Below are 14,482 nucleotides of genomic sequence, written 5' to 3'. Positions count from 1 at the left end.
ATACACCAAGAGCCAGATTCTGATTCCACTTGCATCAGAATACATTTGGAATAACTCAGTGCAAGTTTTTAGTGCTACTGTGGATTTACATGGATGTAATTGAGGTCACAGTTTGGCCCTAAGCGTCTTGTATTGTATGCATGTGATGTCATGAGTATAAGCCATTTTTCATGTGTTGATAATTAGAGTCATGAATGGTTTCAGCAGAAATCTGGCTAGAAATGTCTTGCAGAATCTCAGTGACAAATATGTAATAAATACAGATACTTCGTAGTAATGACTGATTTTTCTATCTGACGCAGAGTAGTCTTTTCAAAACAAAATGTATTTGCTCATTGTAAATCAATATCTGATATCATCCGAGCCTAAGGCAGGAAAAAAAGTTAATGTAATGCCATGGATTGTGACTGTATTTCATCCAGGTGAAATTAGTTCTGGTTATTTTAAATGTAATAACAACTGACGTTAGTAACATTTTTCACCCTGGAGGGGAAACACTTTTCAGACAGTGTTTTAAATAAAATTCTCAGTTACCCAAGTGTAAATCCATTTCAAATAACTTTCCAATGAGGCCAATGAGTTATTCTGGATTTACACTGGTGTAATTCTGAGCAGAATTTGGTCCTGTGTGTACTCAATTTATTACGCTATTACATTGTAAGCTGGTGTGCAGATATATACACTGGGGAAGGAAAAATGTAAGTTTCAGCTATAGGTCACTTCACATCTCTTTCCTCTGAGCTTGTTTTATTTCCAAAACAAAACTCAAAACCAGAACAAATCAACTCAAACTACTCGATAATAACCACTCAAGGCATTTCCAGGTTCAGTCATCAGGGAGGGGAGGGGAGAGGAGACACCTTTCCCCCTGTGGTAACCTCTGTCACACTTACTGGGCAAACTCCACCTCTGAACCCACATGGTCTCTCTGAATGCACCCCCTCTTGGCCTCAGGGTTTGGGCCATCACCTCTACCCTTTGGGATGGAATGCTGGGTTGTAGTTTCCTCTGTATCAGCTGTGATCACCTCTGACATAGGTTCAGACCCTGCAGGTTTGTTCCCTATGGGGCTATGAAAGTGGTATTTAGTAAACCAAACAGCCTTCTTAAAGGCAAAGTATTTATTTAGAACAAAAGCAGTTCAGAGAAAACATGTCCAAAAAAACAGTACAGCAGCCTAAACACAGAATGCTAGCTTTCCTTTACTGCTAACTGTTCCGTCAGCGGTCGGCAACCTTTCAGAAGTGGTGTGCCGAGTCTTCATTTATTCCCTCTAATTTAAGGTTTCATGCGCCAGTAATACATGTTAACCTTTTTGAAGGTCTCTTTCTATAAGTCTATAATATATAACTAAACAATTGTTGTATTTAAAGTAAATAGGGTTTTTAAAATGTTTAAGAAGCTTCATTTAAAAGTAAATTAAAATGCAGAGCCCCCTAGACCAGTGGCCAGGACTCTGGCAGTGTGAGTGCCACTGAAAATCAGCTAGCGTGCCGTCTTTGGCACGTGTGCCATAGGTTGCCTATCCCTGGCCTACATCCTTCAGACTCCCTCTCAGAGCCTGTTTCTCTGTCTCATCCTGCTCCCCCAGATAGCTTCTGACAAGTTCCCCCTGGACAGCCCAGGATGACTGACAACCCCTCTCCCCTAAGAGGACTTTTAACTGTTTAGCATACTTTTGATCCCCCAGCTCTCATCCTGGCAAAACAAGGCTTGAGAAAGAAGACAGGATTCTTGAAACCAACAGCCCTCTGGTCCCTAGGTATGTACCTAGATCAGGGGTTCCCAAACTTGGTTCGTGGCTTGCTCAGGGTAAGCCCCTGGTGGGCCGCGAGACGTTTTGTTTATCTGAGCATCTGCAGGTATGGCCACTCGCAGCTCCCAGTGACTGTGGTTCGCCATTCCCGACCAGTGGGAGCTGCGGGAACTGGCACAGGGCGGGCCACCACTTCCTGCAGCTCCCATTGGCCAGGAATGGCGAACTGCGGCCACTGGGAGCTGCGAGTGGCCGTACCGGCGGATGCTTAGGTAAACAAAGTGTCTCACAGCCCGCCAGGGGATTACCCTGAACAAGTCATGAACCAAGTTTGGGAACCCCTGCCCTAGATGATCATATCTGTGAAGCCACTGTGTTGCTCCTCATTTGTACTCCCCACCACTCTTATTGACTTTGAACATTCTGGTGTATAGTAAACATTCCTTTGCCTGAATATAAGCTCTATACTCTCTAACTAAGTTAATAACTAAATAACTAAGTTAAATATCAGTATTTTAGACAGTGGCAGCTTTTGTCCCATGATGGCCACCTGCATAGCTGAATTCTGGGGCCTCTACCAGTATTGCTGCTGCCCATCTCGATGGGCAGGGTTTGTGTTCCCGTACCATTAGATGGGGCGAGGTTTGTGTTTCACTTTGCATACATATTTCACTGTTTCGGCCCTCCCACAGTTGCATGGGTTGCAGGTGTTAACACAAGTACTGATTTTAGATTCTTGCATAGCAGCTCCTACAGTATTCATAACATTACCACTCATCAGCTCCACTTGTGTCACAGCCTCCTTTACACCGGCTTACCTTTTCCTTGTATAACCCCACTCACATCAGCCATGTGATAGGTTGGAACCTGGTAACTCGTCACACGTTGGAGTGCTTTAGCACTTTGTCACATACACATTTGCCATTGAGGGAAAAGAGACAGAGCTACTAGAGCTGACTGGAAAACGAGAATTCTATGTCATGAAAAATATTGAGGCTTTGACATTTGATTTTGTTCCAAGAAAACCAGGACCTTTTGAACATTTTCACACAAAAATGGCAAAGAGTCCTGTGGCACCTTATAGACTAACAGACGTAGTGGAGCATGAGCTTTCGTGGGATCATGCATCCGATGAAGTGAGTATTCACCCATGAAAGCTCATGCTCCAATATGTCTGTTAGTCTATAAGGTGCCACAGGACTCTTTGCTGCTTTTACAGATCCAGACTAACACGGCTACCCCTCTGATACTTCACACAAAAATGGAATTTCTGGTCAAAACCAGAACCCAATTACAGCCTCGCTGTGAGCCTGGTGGTCAGAGTACTCAGCTGAGCTATGGGAAATATAGGTTCCAATCCCTACTCTGCCTGTTGGAGACCAAGACTGTCCTAACCCATTGACTACAACAGTGGTCGGCAACCTTTCAGAAGTGGTGTGCCGAGTCTTCATTTATTCCCTCTAATTTAAGGTTTCGCATGTCAGTAATACAATTTAATGTTTTTAGAAGTTCTCTTTCTATAAGTCTATAATCTATAACTAAACTATTATTGTATGTAAAGTAAATAAGGTTTTTAAAATGTTTAAGAAGCTTCATTTAAAATTAAATTAAAATGCAGAGCCCCCCCAGACTGGTAGCCAGGACCTGGGCAGAGTGAGTGCCACTGAAAATCAATTCGCTTGCCTCCTTCGGCAAGCGTGTCATAGGTTGCCTACTCCTGGCCTACAATGTGGTGTCTGCTTTTCACCAGAAATGCCATCCTAGACCTGCAGAACCTTCCTGATGAAAAAATGTTCCATCAAAAAGTTCCCAAACAGCTCTATTATACACATACACAGGGCCAAATTCTGCTCACAATTATATCACTGCAAATCCAAAATAATGTATGCAGGTGCAAATATATGTAATGCAGCCAAATCCCTAAAGCAATCAGCAAGACTATTTATTGCTTATTATTTATTTAATTGATTTTTGTTGAGTGTCTGTTGCCATTGTAACTACACAACAGTATTTCTAGGGGAATAAACTTCAAAATGTAATGGTGCGGGGAAATTTTAGGAAGGCAAAATGTAGTTTCCCAAGTTGGAGTTTGGTCAAGATTCACAGGTTAATATTCCTAAGGCATTTTTTTAAAAAGTGCCATTGAATCTTCAATGAACCACAAGTTGTTAGGACTGTGGTTTCAGGTTTCCTTTAAAACAGTGGCTCTCAACCTCTCCAGACTATTGTACCTTTTTCAGGAGTCTGATTTGTCTTGTATACCCCTAAGTTTCACCTCACTTAAAAACTACTTGCTTACAAAATCAGACATAGAAATACAAAAATGTCACAGCACACTATTACTGAAAAATTGCTTACTTTCTCACTTTTACCATATAATTATAAAATAAATCAATCGGAATATACATACTGTACTCACATTTCAGGGTATAGTATATAGAGCAGTATAACCAAGTCATTGTGTGTATGAAATTTTAGTTTATGACTTTGCTCATGCATTTTAGGTACCTTGGTGTAAGACTAGGCAAATATCTAGTTGAGTTGATATACACCAACCTCCCTGGAATGACCTCTGCATACTCTAGGGGTATGTGTATACCTGGTTGAGAACCACTGCTTTAAAAGATGGCACTTCCTCTAACACCATTCTGGATCATTGGTTTAGTATGAAATCTGTGGCAGAGGATTAACAAGTACCTCTTGGAAACTTTCCAGAGCCTCTCTCTGAAGGATTCCCTACAGGTCTTAATGTCCATCGACACCCTGCTTGGCCATGCAGATTAGCTACACAGGGCAATGTTCAGCTCACAGAAAGCACTACCTGCTTCCCACTTTTCAATTCCCTACACAAGCCACAGCAACTTACCCGGCATCTCATCTGCTTCCTGCTCCCTGTTGAACACTTCTGAAGTAGAGAGAAGTTCCTGGCTGCCTGCCCCCCAGGCGAACCCACTGGGAGCTCCACATCCTCTTCTAGCTCCACTTCTTCATCCATAATTTCAGCCTCCGGGTTACTCCCTCTTTCTGCTGTCTGTGAAGTATCCACGGGGCTATCAGCGATGGAGGTAGAGTCACCACCGAGGAAAGCATTCAGCTCCTTATAGAAGCAGCAGGTCTTAGGTGCACCACCGGAGTGATGGTTCACCTCCTGTGCCTTATAGTACTCCTGCCTCAGCTCCTTTATCTTCGCTCTGCACTGTTTCATGTTCCGATCATAACCCTTTTCGCACAAGCCTTGAGAAATTTGCCCATATGTGTCCAAATTCCTATGGGTCAGTGGCAACTGCGACTGAACAGACTCCTCTCCCCATATACTGATCCAATCCAACAGCTCAGTGGTGGTCCATGTGGGAGCGTGTTTGATGTGATAGCCAGCCATGCTCAGCTGGGAAGCTCACATGGGAAACTAGCAAGCAGGAAATGAGATTTAAAATTCCCGGGGCTTGCAAGGGGGAGGGGTGAGTTGGCTGCTGGGCAGTGGAGTTCAAACTGCTGACCACAGCGGCAGCATGGGAATTCTGGGACACTTTCTGGAGGCCAATAAAATAAAATAAAAAAAGCCTGCTGTCTGCATTGACTGTTTGTCGACAATAGAGGGGAAAAGACAAAGTCTCTCATGGGGTGAAAGTTTTTTGTTGCCAAAACTGGGCATTTTTCACAACAAAAGTCCCATTGTTGTGTGTATGTTATCGCTATTTTGTCACCACAAGGCAGTTTTTGGTGACAAAACATGCCAGTGTAGACAAGAAAAACATAAAAGCGCAAGTGATGACAATGGACAACAGTGCAGAGACTGTTTTATACCAAACTAAGGGGAGGAACAGGTTTACAACAAATAAGAATCTTGTGATTTGTTTTGTAAATTGTTAATTCAGTTGTCACGGTCAGATGAGGTGTGAAAAAGGAGATTTGTAAGACATTGGCATAAAAACGGTAGTTGAAACCATTGAATGGATGATCAACCAAGGCAAGAGTGTAAAGGGATGAGAGTAAGGGACCAAGCTTGGAGGCCTGTGGGACTCAGAGAGCAGGAATGAGGCCTGCTCTACACTACGCGTTTATACCGATTTTAGCAGTGTTAAACCGATTTAACGCTGCATCCTTCCACACAACGAGGCCCTTTATATCGATATAAAGGGCTCTTTAAACCGGTTTCTGTACTCCTCCCCGACAAGAGGAGTAGCGCTGAAATCGGTATTACCATATCGGATTAGGGTTAGTGTGGCTGCAAATCGACGGTATTGGCCTCCGGGTGGTATCCCACAGTGCACCACTGTGACTACTCTGGAAAACAATCTGAACTCGGATGCACTGGCCAGGTAGACAGGAAAAGTCCCGCGAACTTTTGAATTGCATTTCCTGTTTGTCCAGCATGGAGAGCTCACCAGCACAGGTGACCACGCAGAGTCACCAGCACAGGTAACAATGCAGTCTCCTGAGAATCAAAAAAGAGCTCCAGCATGGACCGCATGGGAGGTACTGGATCTGATCACTATAGGAGGAGAGGATTCTGTGCTAACAGAACTCCGTTCCAAAAGACGAAATAAAAAAAATTTGAAAAAATTTCCAAGGCAATGATGGAGAAAGGCCACACCAGGGACTCAGTGCAGTGCAGAGTGAAAGTTGAGCTCAGACAAGCCTACCAGAAAACCAAAGAAGCAAACGGAAGGTCTGGGGCATGCCACTTCTATGCTGAGCTGCATGCAATTCTACGGGGGTCCGCCACCAGTACCCCACCCGTGTCCCTGGATTCCGAGGTGGGGGTAATAATCTCAGCCATGGCTGAGGATTCTGCGGATGGGGAAGATGAGGAGGAGGAGGAGCTTGCAGAGAGCACACAGCACTCCGTTCTCCCCAACAGCCAGGAGCTTTTTCTCACCCAGACAGAATTACCATCCCAGCCCTCCCAAGCCAGTAGCCCAGACAATGAAACCATGGAAGCGACCTCTGGTGAGTGTACCTTTGTAAATATAAAACATGGTTTAAAAGCAAGCGTTTTTTAATGATTGATTTGCCCTGAGGACTTGGGATGCATTCACAGCCAGTACAGTTATTGGAAATATGTCTGGGGATGGAGCGGAAATCCTCCAGGGACATCTCCATGAAGCTCTCCTGGAGGTACTCCAAAAGCCTTTGCAGAAGGTTTCTGGGCAAGGCAGCCTTATTCCGTCCCCCATGGTAGGACACTTTACCACACCATGCATGTAGCAAGTAATCTGGTATCATTGCATGACAAAGCCTAGCTGCGTATGGACCCGGTGGTTGCTAGCATTCAAGCAATATCCGTTCTTTATCTCGCTGTGTTATCCTCAGGAGAGTGATATCGTTCATAGTAACCTGGTTGAAATTCAGGAATTTAATTAAGGGGACAGAGATGGCCATTCCTACTGGGCTGTTTGCCTGTTGCTTAAAAGAAATCCTTCCTTGCAGGTAGCCAAGCGGGGGGAGGAGAGGGAGGGTAATGGGTCTGAGCTTTTTCGCGGTTGGCTAGCAGGGATCTTCCCTGCTACCAGCCACTCGGTGGGGGGGGAAAGGCGGGTGTTTAGCAGTGATCTTCCATGATACCAGCCACACGGTGGGGGGAGGGGTAAAGCAATCATCCCACAGAATTGGAGCGGGGGGTGGTTTCTGCTGCTGCATGTTAACAGGAAAGAAGCAGCACTAAACGGGCTTTGCTTGGTATTTGGGAAAGGAGGGCACTGTGTATATGAAGGCTGCAGAAGCCGAAAGACAATGGCTTACCATGGCCGCATGCAAGCTGAATTCTGCTGCCCGGACCTGCGTCTGTGAGATCTGTAACACCAGAGCCGCAGGCACTCAATATTAAGATGCAAAATGCGACCTTATAGTGAAATCACATGTGCTATGTAAGGTGAATAGTGTTGTTCACTGTGAAAGAGTATAAGCATTGTTCTGTAAAATGTATCTTTTTAAATACTTCTCTCCCTTTTTTACCTCCCTCATGCGGCTGCAAATTTTTCAAGCCTCTCTACTCCATCCCGAAGGCTAGCTCAGATAAGGCGGAGGAAAAAGAAGATGCGAGACGAAATGTTCTTAGAATTCATGGAAGTAACCCACGATGAAAGAGCTCATCTGAATGAGTGGAAGGACGTGGTATCAAATTACAGGAAAGATGCCAGTGAACGTGAGGACAGGAGGGACGAAAGTGATGAGAGATGGTGGCAGGAAGATCAGAGGAGGCATGATGCAACGCTGGGGCTGCTGCGTGATCAAACTGACATCCTCCGACGTCTGGTGGAGCTTCAGGAACAGCAGCAGGGTCACAGAGTGCTGCTGCAGCCCCTGTTTAACCACCCTCACCACTCACCATGTTCCACATCTTCCTCACTTAGACGTGTAAGAACGCGTGGGGGAAGGCTTCGTGCACCCGCCCACTCCACTCCCGTGGACAGCCCAACAAAAAGGCTGTCATTACTTTGAAATATTTTTAGTGGCCTTTTCCTTCCCTCCTATCCTCCTCCCAAACCACACCCGGGATACCTTGTCAGTTCTCTCTCTCTTTTTATAATGACTTTTTAATAAAGAATACATGATTTTTAAAAGATAGTGACTTTTTATTTCCTTAAGCAAGCTGTAATCGAAGAGGGAGGGTGGGTTGCTTACAGGGAATGAGTCAATCGGGGCGGGGGGGGTTTCATCAAGGGGAAACAAACACAACAGTCACACCGTACTCTGGCCCGTGATGAAACTCGTTTTCAAAGCTTCTCTGATGCGCACCGCTTCGTGGTGTGCTCTTCTAATCGCCCTGGTGTCTGGCTGCATGTAATCAGCGGCCAGGTGATTTGCCTCAGTCTCCCACCCCGCCATAAAGGTCTCCCCCTTTACTCTCACAGAGATTGTGGAGCATACAGCAAGCAGCAATAACAATGGGGACATTGGTTTGGCTGAGGTCTGAGTGAGTCAGTAATGTGCACCAGCGCGCCTTTAAACGGCCAAATGCACATTCTACCACCATTCTGCACTTGCTCAGCCTGTAGTTGAACAGCTCCTGACTACTGTCCAGGCTGCCTGTGTATGGTTTTATGAGCTATGGCATCAAGGAGTAGGCTGGGTCCCCCAGGATAACTACAGGCATTTCAACATCCCCAACTGTTAGTTTCTGGTCTGGGAAGTAATTCCCTTGCTGGAGCTGTTTAAACAGAGTAGTGTTCCTGAAGACATGAGCATCATGAACACTTCCTGGCCATCCCACATGGATGTTGATGAAATGTCCCCTGAGATCCACCAGTGCTTGCAGCACCATTGAAAAGTACCCCTTGCGGTTTACGTACTGGGTGCCCTGGTGCTCCGGTGCCAAGATAGGGATATGGGTTCCATCTATCGCCCCCCCACAGTTAGGGAATCCCATTGCAGCAAAACCATCCATTATGACCTGCATGTTTCCCAGAGTCACAACCTTTCGTAGCAGCAGCTTAATGATTGCTTTGGCTACTTGCATCACAGCAGCCCCTACAGTAGATTTCCCCACTCCAAATTGATTCCTAACTGACCGGTAGCTGTCTGGCATTGCAAGCTTCCAGAGGGCTATTGCCACTTGCTTCTCCGCTGTGAGGGCTGCTCTCATCTTGGTATTCTGGCGTTTCAGGGCAGGGGAAAGCAAGTCACAAAGTTCCATAAAAGTGCCCTTACGCATGCGAAAGTTTGGCAGTCACTGTGAATTGTCCCAAACCTGCAAAACTATGCGGTCCCACCAGTCTATGCTTTTTTCCCGGGCCCAAAATTGGCGTTCACAAAGTGCAGGGGCCCGCTGTTTGAGAGAATTCTGCGTCCATGTCCTCATCACTCTTGTCACTGCGCTGCCGTAGCCGCCTCCTGCTCGCCTGGCTTTGCAGGTCCTGGTTCAGCATAGACTGCATGAGAATGCGTGAGGTGTTTACAACATCCACGATTGCGGTCTTGATCTGAGCAGGGTCCATGCTTGCTGTGCTATGGTATGGCGGTTGCACAGTTCACCCAGGAAAAAAGGCGCGAAACGGTTGTCTGCTGCTTTCACGGAGGGAGGGATGAGGCTGTACCCAGAACTACCCGTGACAATGTTTTTTGCCCCATCAGGCACTGGAATCTCAACCCAGAATTCCAAGGGGTGGGGGAGACTGCGGGAACTATGGGATAGCTATGGGATCACTACCCACAGTGCAATGCTCTGGAAATCGACGCTAGCCTCGGTATATGGACGCATACCACCGAATTAATATGCTATGTGTGGCCACATGCACTCGACTTTATACAATCTGTTTTACAAAACTGGTTTATGTAAAATCGGAATAATCCTGTAGTGTAGACGAAAAGGGCTCACTGAAAGAGAGAATGACAGAATGACCAGAGAAGTAGGGATGGGGAATCAGGAGAGGACACTCATGAAATTTCAGTGAGACCAATATGTTAAGAAGGGTGGGCATGATTGAAAGTGATCGTATGATGGTGTTAGCTGGACTCCATGACTCAGGAGGTCCCTTTCAGTTCTATGTTCTTATGAAATTGTCCATTCTTTCATTTAGGTACAAATGATAGCATTCAAAAACTACATGGGCTAGACAGGTGCACAGACTGAGACTGGCTCTGAAACTTTGGCCCTTGATGGTCACAAGTGGTCAGGACCTCCCTCTTACTGGCTCAAAGCGGAGCGCAACCCTAATGCATCATCAGCACTGCTTTCCATCGGACACAGATTCTTTTGGGCAGGACCAGTCATGCCCAATAGAATCTTAATGGCTATGAGATCACAGCACAGTGTGACATGGCATCAGGGCTGATATCTCAAGTTGGAAACCAAAAGCCAAAACCAAATTCCAGGGAAATGCCAAAAATCAATCAATTAATCTAAGGAGAGGCCTTACAAGCGAAAGAAAGTCTTGTTACTTTAAATAGCCTTTTCTTTGTAACAGCCACTTTGGTAAAACAAAACAAAACAACCTTTCACCCCTAAAATTAACACAATGTTAATTAATATCCTTATCACTGAGTCCGCAAAAGCATTACAGACAACAATTTGTTGCTGTTGCAAATTATCCTCAGATTAACTGTTTTGAGAGCTTCACCTGCCAAGATGAGTGACTGGCAGCTACAGGCATGAGCTATGAGGGTCTTCACTTGGAACTGATTGTATAATGCTAAATAGGCAGTTTATTTAAATGTGTAAAACACAAACAAACCTAGAGCTGGCTGAAAATTTTCAAAAGTCTTCATGTCAAAAAATAACCCTTTTTCCTAAATAAAATATTTTGGCAAAAATTGTCCATTTTCAAAATTTTTTTACAAAACCTTGTATTTCCCCCAGTATGTTCCCCAATTTTCTAAATAGTTGTTCCATTTTCATTTTCTCAGATTCCTTTCCTCCCTTCTTTACTTTCCTTCTCCTTTACTTTTTCTCCCGGTTATTTTTGGTTATATTTGAAAACAAATGGGGAGGGGAGAGAAAAGAAGAAAAGGGGGAGGGAAGGAGGAAGGAAAGGACAAGAAAAGAAATGATGGAAAAAACAGAAAAATTTACAGAGTTTTAATTTTGCAAAAATAACTCAACAAAATGAAAAAACAGGTCAGTTTTCAACCCTGTAAAATGAAAAAAACTTTGAAATTTTGAAATGTCCTTCCCTCACTCAAGGAAAAAAGAGACTGAAGGAAACTCAGTCATCACAGATGAAGTTACTCAGATTTAAAAATGTGCCTCAAGAAGTTTATTGAAAATGTCTTGCCAACATTGAACTACGTCATCCCAGCATCTTCCTGGTGCATCAGGCAGAAGGATGAAGCTGATGAGGCAATGGCATGTATTAACTCATAGCCTCATCTGACTTCATGTCTTTGGCTTACAAATTTTACTACAGCTTTTATTAGAGTATGATTCAAGTCCCAACCCTTCTACAACTGCCAGCTTGGCCAAACGCTTACAAATAATAATTAATTAGAAATACTTAATGCTAAAGTTATGTAACATCTTGTGAGGCTAGAGACCTCCTGCCCAGAACTCTGTATGCTTTTACCGTTGCAGTTTCATTGTTTCTGTGTGTCTCCTGTCCTCTTGTTCTCCTTGGCCCTTCTGGTGTGTTTCACACATGTGGACCATGCTGTACAGGAGTGGAGGAATGTTACAGGGTACATTTGACTGTTCCCTGCACTGGCCATTGCTTGAGATGAGGACCAGTTTACCCCCCACAACTGTGCAAAGGCTGCATATGCTGCAAGACATGGTAGTGTGGTGGGACTCAGCACGTAGAGATAAAGCAGGTGCTGGAGCTGGAGCCTGCAGTCTAGTGGTCATGAGAGCAAGTAACCTCTTGAAAAGCTCCTTGTGCTGCATGCTGTCTCTACTTCCTCCCTCAGCCTGTGGTCATGCTTCAGGAACTGTGCCACCAATCTCTCCTCATGCTGGGCAACTGTTCTCTCTTTCCAAACTTTCTGTCTTCTTCTCCCTCCGATACGCAACGTGCTGATTGGCTTTGGCTAACATGTACACTGTCATTTCATCCCTCACTCTTTTTCTTTTTGCGCATTAGTTGAGAGTTCATTTCCCTGGGCTCTTGTCTCTGCCCAGCAGAGGTGGAAAGGCCTGCGAAGGAACCTGAAAGAGTAGGCTAATTGTCTGACCATGAGAAAAACAAACAAATATTTCTATTGATTTTCAGGGGTTGTGTCACTTCAGAGTCAAAAGATACGTCTTTCTATCATTCAGTTTTATTTTGTTCACACAAAAATCATTGCCCAGCTCCAAAGGTCCTGCAAGTTATCTTTCATGCCAATGCACCTCACAATAAGATTCACATAGAAAATCAAATTCTCACAATTTTTCCCGAGTGGGTGGGTGGAGGGTTTCCTCTCTGGTAGGGCAAGCTTGGGAGGACATTATGGTTCTTGAGGTGCCTGAGTGGAAGAATAAACTTCTGTACTAAGCCAGAAGAGGAGAGCCATCTATCTATGCTAAGGAGATTTTTAGGCTGCTGGTGACTGACCATCACATCTACAAATGGAGGGGGCTTGTGAGCGGTCCTATTATGTATGCCTTGCCCCAGAATTGAACCAACCATCTCAAGTTCCTACTCCATGAGAAGTTCGCATGAATCACCGGTGAGGAATGAGTGAAAATTTGTGGCAAAATCAATAAGATGCTGATATAGGATGGAGATGCATTACAGCCTCCTTACAAGCACCTGAATTCCAGCACAGACTTGACTGGCAGCATGAGACTAAATACATCTGCTACCATGTGGACTCATAATCCAGGCAGCTATGGACTAAATACATCCTCTGTATTATGGATTCATAATACAGAGATCCCAGGACCGTGGGATGATTTCTAAATTGTGTTGTACTTGCAGGAAAGGGACTGTAAAGCTCTTAAGTGTGATGCCCCAATCTATCTGTCTAACATCAAGCATGTAGCTAGTAAAAATGTCATGTTAACTGCTTGTTTAATTTTTTCCCACTTTCCATATTCCATGTGGTGTAGGGTGACTGGGACAGTGGCAGGGATGAAAGTAACTTAATGGGGGATGGCTTAGCCCGAAGGAGCGTGGCCTCAGGCAGAATGGGTTGGGCTGTGGCCAGACTCCTCCAGCCAGCCCTTCTGTGTGGCCCAGTGGCAATTTAAAGGGCCCGGGGCTACTGGCTGCTGTCACTGCTAGTGCTCCCCTGGGGCTCCAGCTGTAATTTAAAGGGCTGGAACCCTGGGCCCTTTAAATCATCACTGGTGCTCCGGCCCTTTAAATTGCTGCCGAAGCCCTGGGGCTCCTGGCTGCCACCAGTATGGTCGGCTGTGTACCAGCTCTTACTGGTACGCCATACCTGACTGTATCAGCTTACTTTCACCTCTGGGATCTGGGGAAGTAGCATAGCTTTTGCCCTCTTCAGAAGCACACTACATCTTCCTGCTTAGAATAATAATGTAATTGCACATAACCCGGAAATTCCGCCCATTCTTATACTAATAGCAACAAATATGGCAGGCAGAAGAAACATATCAGGCTCCTGCCCTGGTTTGGCACTTTTTCTGCTGTAGTTTCAGCTATGGGCTACTCTCCAGAGCCGTTCCCAAATAGGTCCTCTAAATATAGACCCAGGATGGGCTGTAGCTGTTTGATGGCATAGCCTGATCCGGGACTGGTGTTAGCACCAGGGTTACTCCAGGTGCTTGATCAGTAGGCTGTCTTTTGGTGGTACCTGTGAATGCGGTCTTATAAGGGTGCCCTCCCTGCTCAGCAGATTATCATGCACCACTGTGGGCTCAGTGCTTTGAGCAGTTCCCAGCACTGATTAAATTCCTTGTCGAAGTAGTAGGTAGATGAGGAATTCCCTGAGGTGCAGTTATCATCTCTGGTTTTGTGGTAATTGGTCTTGAGGGACTTGGTTTGCTCCCAGCACTGACTGTTGATCTGGTGGATCCTCAGCTGCTCTGAGACACTTTTACACACATGCTCATTTCTTGTGCTCTTGCTGAAGTCAAATGTCTTGCTTGCCTCAGATCACGGATTTACCAGAATCTAACTATGTTCCTTTAGCCTGCAAGCAGCACACTTGGTGTAGGGCTGCTTCGTAGTGCTGCCCATAGCTAAAACATGACAAGGTTAACTATGTTTACAGGTGAGCAGTCCATGTGGAAAGGAATGGTTAAACATCAAGCAGCTGTATTTGAACCAGGAGGTTGCTTTTGGTTTCTGGGAATTGACTCAGAAGTTTGTGGATAGGAGGGCTCAGACATACAGGCCTAGGGGA

General features: G+C 45.2%; 1 long non-coding RNA gene across 1 annotated transcript; it reads left to right on the top strand.

The window, feature by feature from the left end:
- The first annotated feature begins 6,485 nt into the window (after nucleotides 1-6,485).
- On the top strand, nucleotides 6,486-8,319 carry LOC127044220 (uncharacterized). Its single transcript, XR_007772429.1, has 2 exons — nucleotides 6,486-6,706; nucleotides 7,741-8,319. It is a non-coding gene; the product is annotated as an uncharacterized LOC127044220 (long non-coding RNA).
- The last annotated feature ends 6,163 nt before the right edge of the window (nucleotides 8,320-14,482 follow it).

Source organism: Gopherus flavomarginatus, chromosome 2, assembly GCF_025201925.1.
Source record: "Gopherus flavomarginatus isolate rGopFla2 chromosome 2, rGopFla2.mat.asm, whole genome shotgun sequence".
Taxonomy (NCBI): domain Eukaryota; kingdom Metazoa; phylum Chordata; order Testudines; family Testudinidae; genus Gopherus; species Gopherus flavomarginatus.
Note: the sequence above shows the minus strand (reverse complement) of the source record. Positions and strands in the feature narration are given on the sequence as shown.